Genomic DNA, 7,659 nt, shown 5'->3' on the forward strand with positions numbered 1-7,659 from the left:
TTTTATATTGTGGGATGAATGCATTTTGTGTTGTTTTATTATCTATGTGGGTCCCACTTTTGTTTTTAAATCTTTCTTGTCAATTCTTTTAGAGAAAAATTAGTATATATTCTTCTTTTTGAAAGTTCTCTCTCAAGTTTATAGGCATTTTTAGGTGATTAAAATAGTTATCCATATGATATGTACATAAAGTATCACAATTTGAAAGCTTCTAAAAAATATATTGAAAATATCATATTGAAAATATATTGAAAATATCATATTGAAAATTATAAATTATGAGCAAGTTCTTTATAATCATATTGAAAGCTTTTAAAAAATATATTGAAAATATCATATTGAAAAATTTAAATTATGAGCAAGTTCTTTATGATTGAAAATAACTGAACTAAATTAATCTAAATAGAGAAAATAAATTGAAAATAAATTAAAATCACATATCGAAAATATTTTGTTATGTTATAGTTTCATATGTCCTAAAAAATATACTACATTTGTTTCAGTTCTAAGTTAATTTCCATTTAATTTTGACTCATTGTAATACATTATTTTCATTGTTTAATTTTACTACTTCTCATAATGATCTTATGCTTTAACTATATAGATTAATAATAAAATTTATATTAAAATTGATTGCTGAAAGTGAAAAAAAAAATTCAAAATTTAATATTGAGACAGAGCGAGTATATTGTCTTTATTATTTTTTAATAAAAAAAACTAGTGGCTTTCATGGAAATTTAATTGTAATGATACACTTTGAAAAGTTTATACTATCAATTCAGCTAGGTAGAACAATGTCAAATGGTTAGAATTTTATCTTTCTAAAGTGAAGCAAGAGTTTCAATCTTCACATTTTTTGACTTTTGAAAAAAATATACAAATCCATCCACTCATATAAGTGGTAATTTAACTTCTAGTATGTCTAGATGAAACCAAAACCCCATATAATTAAATAAATTTAGATGATATGATAAAAATGTATGACTACCATCTAAAAGTCTAAAGCTATATAACATGTATGTACCATAGAATTATCTTGCACTTGCCTAAATGGCCCTAAATAGTAGACCCAAAGTTATTAGAAAAGAAAAAAAAAATTCCCTTCATACTATAAGGTATAAATTATAATTATCTCCACAAAAAGAGCGAATACTTGTACTTATTTATTTATTTATTTATTTATTGAAATTGACTAGTATACTTATCAATTGATATAGGGTTGTTAACAAAAAATTATCGAATAATTTTAATTCATCTAAATATAAATAGATTCTGATAAATTAGATAATTGAAAAAACTTATTATTATTAGCAAGCTAATTTACAATAATTTGCTGTTAACAATGAACTAAAAATTAATTGGTCCTTAATAAACAGATATATTAGTAAAATAGTACTATAAATAATTATTGTTTTTGTTTATTAGGCCTTAGGAGTTAAGGCTAAGCCCAAGAACTATTGTATATATTTCATCAAATTAATAAAAATACCACGATAAATATTTTTACCCTGGTTTTTATAGTAATAAAAAAATATTTTACTAATACTTTTTTGCTTTTTAATAGTTGTTACGGTCACTGTAATAATTATTGTCCATCAACTACTGATCTTAAACATATACTTCTCTATGTTTAATGTAACATAGTCAAGCGGGATCTTGTTTGATTCATATTAATGCACGTTTTTATAATATTAACATCTTAAAATTTTTTATTATGTGAAATTAAATATGTTAAAGATTAAAATTATGTATTAGATATCGTGAAAAACAGAAATATAACAACTAATATTAAAAATAAAAGCAAATATACAGTTTAGCAAGATGTTAGTTATATCAATTTAAAATATTAACTGATCAAATAAATTATTAATGTCATCTATCAGTTATCTGCCGAATAATCTCATAGATTGTGAGGTGATACAATTTTTAATATTTTAATATTGCAGATTTTCCATCTTAATTGACCTTTATGCAAGACAATGTGTTGGAAGCTTGGAGCTTGCCAATAACAAATTTGAAATTTCCAATAAAAAAAACTGAAAAACTTAGTTAATTGATCACCACATGGTTCGTGTACTTAACTCTCGGTTATTATTAATCAATAGTACCAAAGGAGCATGGGGACCCATATTGGCTGTATTCCAATGAATATTTATTTCTCAATCCTATTATTGACGTCCCGTACCGATCAATCTAGAACAAAATTAAATAATGTCGATAATATAAAAAATAAGCTCATTAAGAATTAAATTTGGGTTAATATTGACACATATTAAAGATCATACTAGCTTAATCGGCACATATATTAAAATCTCTAATTATATAATTACTTCGTTCTGAAATACTCGCTACATAAGAGGTTTTCACATAACGGTTGATGAAAATTATTTAGATAAATTAATGTGGAAAATAAATTTCAAGGGAATTTTAACTTTTTGAAATATCCTTTTAGTAATTTTCTCAAAAATTAATAAATTTGTTATTTGACATGTGAAAATTTATACTCTTATTTAAGAGCATGAGAATTGAAAATAAGTACATGTGATTTGTGAGTAAATCTTCATGCTCTGTGGGATTTTAGTTAATCAAACAAGACATAAGTGATTTTATCATTTCGATAACGTTTCCTAAGAAATTAAGAATTTACAATTTCAAACAAAATAAAATACTACCAAACAAATTTTTATTTGTTTCTAAGTCTATAAAACATTATTGTACAAATAAATAAATAATAATTTATAATAATAAAAATACTTGTTCTCGGACTACAATAGACTGATAGATTTATTTTGACATGTATTCATAAAATTTATTTTTGACATAACTATATTTAAAATAAATTTTTTTTAGAGTATATAACATACTATTAAATTAAATTTTAATTTTTAATTAAAATAATTACTTTACATGATAATTATTAAAAGCCAGAATGAAAATAAGAGGACATGTTAGAACATAAACTATAACATATTCGGCCGTGCCAAGGTGCACATTGAAAACAGTGGATACTTTAAAAATGCAAGAGGCTCGATTGCCAATAGGATGTGATTTTGGAGATGCAAATAATAGCCAAATTAAGAGCATTTTAGATCTACGTATTCCAAAAAGAGGCACACAACACGTTATAGAATATCGCGCATACTAAATTCCTTCATTTTTGTACCTTTTCCAATTTCAGTCCGTCTTGTATGAGACCGTCTCACTGTGACTCATGAGATTGATTCAAACAAAAAGCCTATTAGTAAAAAAAAGAAAATTGAATTCCCATTTGTACAGGTTGTATTTTTTTAAAATAGTTTGGACTAACTCAATTGGAATCGACTCACAGTAAGACGACCTCAATAAAGAATTAATGTTTCTTTTTACATTTATTGGCAATGTTAAAAAGATAGAACATTTTTTAATATTAAGAATATAGTGGAACAAAAAAAATTAATACAACTTATTAAAAACATATGAAGTAAGAACGGAATAAATGAGGCAAACTAGGCTCAAACAAGTTGATGCTCGTCCGAGCACCTAATTACTTGTTTGAGTGCTTTTGTGCTCAAAGCATCTTGGTATTACATGAGATAGAAACTAATGTAGCTTTTTTTTTTTAATAATTTTGGTATTTGCTTGTTCGAGTGCACAAGTACAGACGCAAATTTTTCATAAATGAAATATTTGTTTCTAGAATGAATGTGATGTTAAGTAAGATTGTTTTTCTCATTATAACTGATGCTTTCATTGATTATTAGACATGAAATCAAGTGATGAAATTATGCATAAACTATGTAAATAGAAGACAATACATGAGAATGAAAATATGCTTTCATGCAGTTAGAAACTCTGATGTCTTCTTTATCTATTTCTCTCTACACTTGATCTTATAAAGAACTTTATGAACTCTTTATATTGTTTTTGATTTTAACACGTTCCTAAGGCCATAATCATTTAGATTACAAAAGAAAACTTGGTTAAACATGATTGATTGTATCTTACTGAATTTCTATTTCATAATTCAATTATCTTTGTTGGGGAAATACCACAAAAGAAACCGAAAAATCACCTTCAATAATTTATCAAGAGTCAAATTTAACATTAAACAACTTGCTCTAAATTGTGCTCTTATGGTAAGAGTCATATATGAGGATTGAGTATTGTTTGAGTTGAAATATATACCTCTTTTATTAGATAAAATCTTGAATTTGATTATCGCTATTATTTTCAAAAACCTCTAATTCTCTCAACTTACCCTTTACTCCAAAAATATTGGTTTATTTTTTTGGATTCAAGTCCCTCAGTCAGGACCCAAATCCCTTACTATAATTTGGGGGAAATCTTCTTAAATTTCCATTGGGGGCAACACATTAAATGAAAGTCACAATAGAACAATGCAATTACAATGCTCTTCCCACTTTAGTGATAGGACTGAAGTACACTTTTTGTTGAGAATACAAGGGGACTTCCCCTAAAATGAGAAAGTTGTTATTTGTGTTTAATGCACCGCTGTACAACCAATAGGGAATTACCACGTAAGAGGGTATAACTGACTCTATGAGGAAACCCACCTTGAGAAAGGCAACGATGTTTCTCCAAGGACAATTCAGACATTCTCCAAGAGGTCAAATGATGAGATATAAACACCACATCACTTCATTATTTTCCAGGTATCGTATATAATACCAACAAATTCTACGATTAAACTAAAACTTCTCTTTAAGCAATATTCATTGAGAACAAACTCTATTTATAACGATCGATCATTTTTTGATATTGATGATCGTCATTTACTCTTGTAAGACAAGAGAACTTACTTAGGCCTCGCACCACTAAACAAATCTTAGTATTGCTTCTCCAGGCTAAGAGCCATTGTACACTTGGAATAGAGCTTGTTAGGTACTTATCTGAGTTCTTACTGACTTGGGTATTAGTGAAGGTCCCCAGAGAATCTCTTTGGGCCCTCCTAACCCTTGTTACTCTTGCAACTAGTGTCATAAAGCTAATGTAGTTTTATTGCAAGAACAAACATCACCACCAACATAATCCCTCTTAAACTAATTATTCCATCAACAACAAACTTAGTGACTACTTAATTTAATCAAGTCCCAGATAGAAACTGTAACAGGAGTCACAATCTCGATACGTAATTAACATTAATGAAAAATTTTACAAAATAATGCGAAAGTCAAAAAATGCCGATCTGCTAAAAAACCTTTCAAATTAAAAAAAATGTTTATTAGAAATGATAAATGTTACATAAATGTAGGAAAATGAAATACATATCGTTTGTTCCAAAAATACACTATAATTAAAATTAAATACGTCAAAATCATCAAACATGAGTATATAAAAAATTTGCAGTTGAGTCCTCGACAGCATAAACAAATTATAGCTGCGGCCTGGATCTGAATCTGAAACTAAATCCTACAACATACTATCATCCATAATAAGGATGACAGCCGATTGAATGGGTCAGCACTTAACGCCGAGCATAACTCCCTATCTAGCTCACAATTCGGATTTAATACACTACATTTACAAAATAATAATTAAGGTACAAATTTATAATTAATTGACACCTCTGTATACTTTTATCGTATTTTTTTACTGTTCCATACTCTTAAGTCATTAAGATATCATTCTCAACCCTAGTAGAAGTACGTTACTGCCACTTATACAATTCGGTAATCTTAATACTTAAGCAAGTTTAGTTGGTTAATATTCATAACCGTACCATGCCTCATAGCATCAACAGTAATCAAGTTTGTCACTGATCAACAAGCACAACAATATGACACTTGATATATGTAAGAGTCTGGCTAGATTAGGGCTAAAACCCTACATCTAACCGTGGTGGGAGTCGTCACCCCTCCAATACAATTTATGCTCGAGCTTCTACAGGATAGGTAGCTAACCCCTTGTCTTACACCACATTTTACGTGTTGGCTAACACGGGCGCCGGGATTTTACATGCCAGTCCATGGTTCGACATTACCTTACTATTAGGGTAATTCAATCAACACTTAGATAAGTTCACACAAGCACATCACATTTTAATTACTACAAGTTGACTTTGACTTTGACCAACTTAGGTGGTAACTTCTTTTATTTAATAAGATTCTCAACCAGAATATTAAATTTACCTTTATACCTTTATAGTTCATTACTAAAATTTTTACTCATTAAAATCTATTTAAAACTTTATATTTAATAGTTTACTTGTTAAAGAAATTCACATTAAGTTAATATTCTATTAATATTCCCTAAATTAATACTTTTTTTTTACAAGTAGCTACTAAAAAGTTTATTTCTCTTGAAATAAGTTGTCAAATCAACATTTCTAAATCTAAAACCAACAAAACTTGTATTCTTTTCCCAAAAACAATTATTATAATAAAAAATCAAGTAAAATTGTATTCTTTTGATAAATTTCTAAAAATCAATATTTCAAGTTTAGAAAACAAGTAAACTTATTAAGTTAAAAAAAATATTCTAATGATACAACAAATAAAACTAATAAGTTGAAAAAAAAAATCAATTTTTCTAGTTATAAAACTAGTAACACTTTATAAGTTTACCAAAAGCAATACTTCTAGTTATAAAATAGATAAAACCTATATTTTCACAAAAATCAATATTTCTTGTTATAAACCAAATAAGTAAAACTTTATTCTATTAATATTTAAATAAAATTAAAATTTCACACATAACGTAAAAGAAAAAAGTTTATTAAAAGTACTTTTACATCTTTTTACATAAATTTTGGTCAAATAGTCAACTAAAGAAATATTTTGTACTAACTAGCTATTTAATATCACAAAATTAAAGTTACTTTTGTTATAAATTGTTGTGTATTTAAGAAAACACTTTAATAAAAAGAACTTAAAAAAATTTTCCAAAATATATCTTTTTTAACTTGTTATTTTTACTATTATCATAAAAATAGCTTGTAATAATTTAAAATCGTAAATAACACTTTTTTTATATGATAGTGACCGAATGACTCATGAGTATTTGTTGGCCTTTTTCACTTAAAACAACTTAATTTAATTAATTTATCATAGTATATTTTAATTTTATATAACTAATATAAATAAAACTAAAAAAAAATAGAAACTTTTACACAATAACTTAGATATTTAATATAACTTAAGGATAGACTTTAATATAAAAGATAAAGTATAATGACAACATAGCATAACCATACTAAATAAAAAAAATGTTTATGAAATAACACACACAACTTTATAAACTAATTTAAAGGCTTACATAAAAATATTAATTATAATATTACTGTTTCGTTTCTAAAACGAGGAAATGCGAGGCCCTTTAAATACTTGAGGGTAGAAGTGTTATCGCGAGCAACAATCGACGGAATGGAAGTGACCTGAATTCCTGTTACACAACACATTAGCCTTCTTGCCCGGGGTGATCTCTCGGAAAACCCCTCCGACGCTCAAGTTAGAACGGAAATAAGATATAAATGAATAAACGATTATAGACTGAATGCAGGAATATAGATGTCGGGGCAGAAGTTGCTTGTATTTTGGTAGGTTAATGAAGAGGATTCTGAGTAAGGATTTTTGAGGAGCTTTGATATGGTGTTTTTCACTGCCCTCCACTTGATGTTGGCTATCTCTATTTATAATGGTGGAGAGGAGTTGTTTTTGGGAG

Source organism: Amaranthus tricolor, chromosome 16 (assembly GCF_026212465.1).
Source record: "Amaranthus tricolor cultivar Red isolate AtriRed21 chromosome 16, ASM2621246v1, whole genome shotgun sequence".
Taxonomy (NCBI): domain Eukaryota; kingdom Viridiplantae; phylum Streptophyta; class Magnoliopsida; order Caryophyllales; family Amaranthaceae; genus Amaranthus; species Amaranthus tricolor.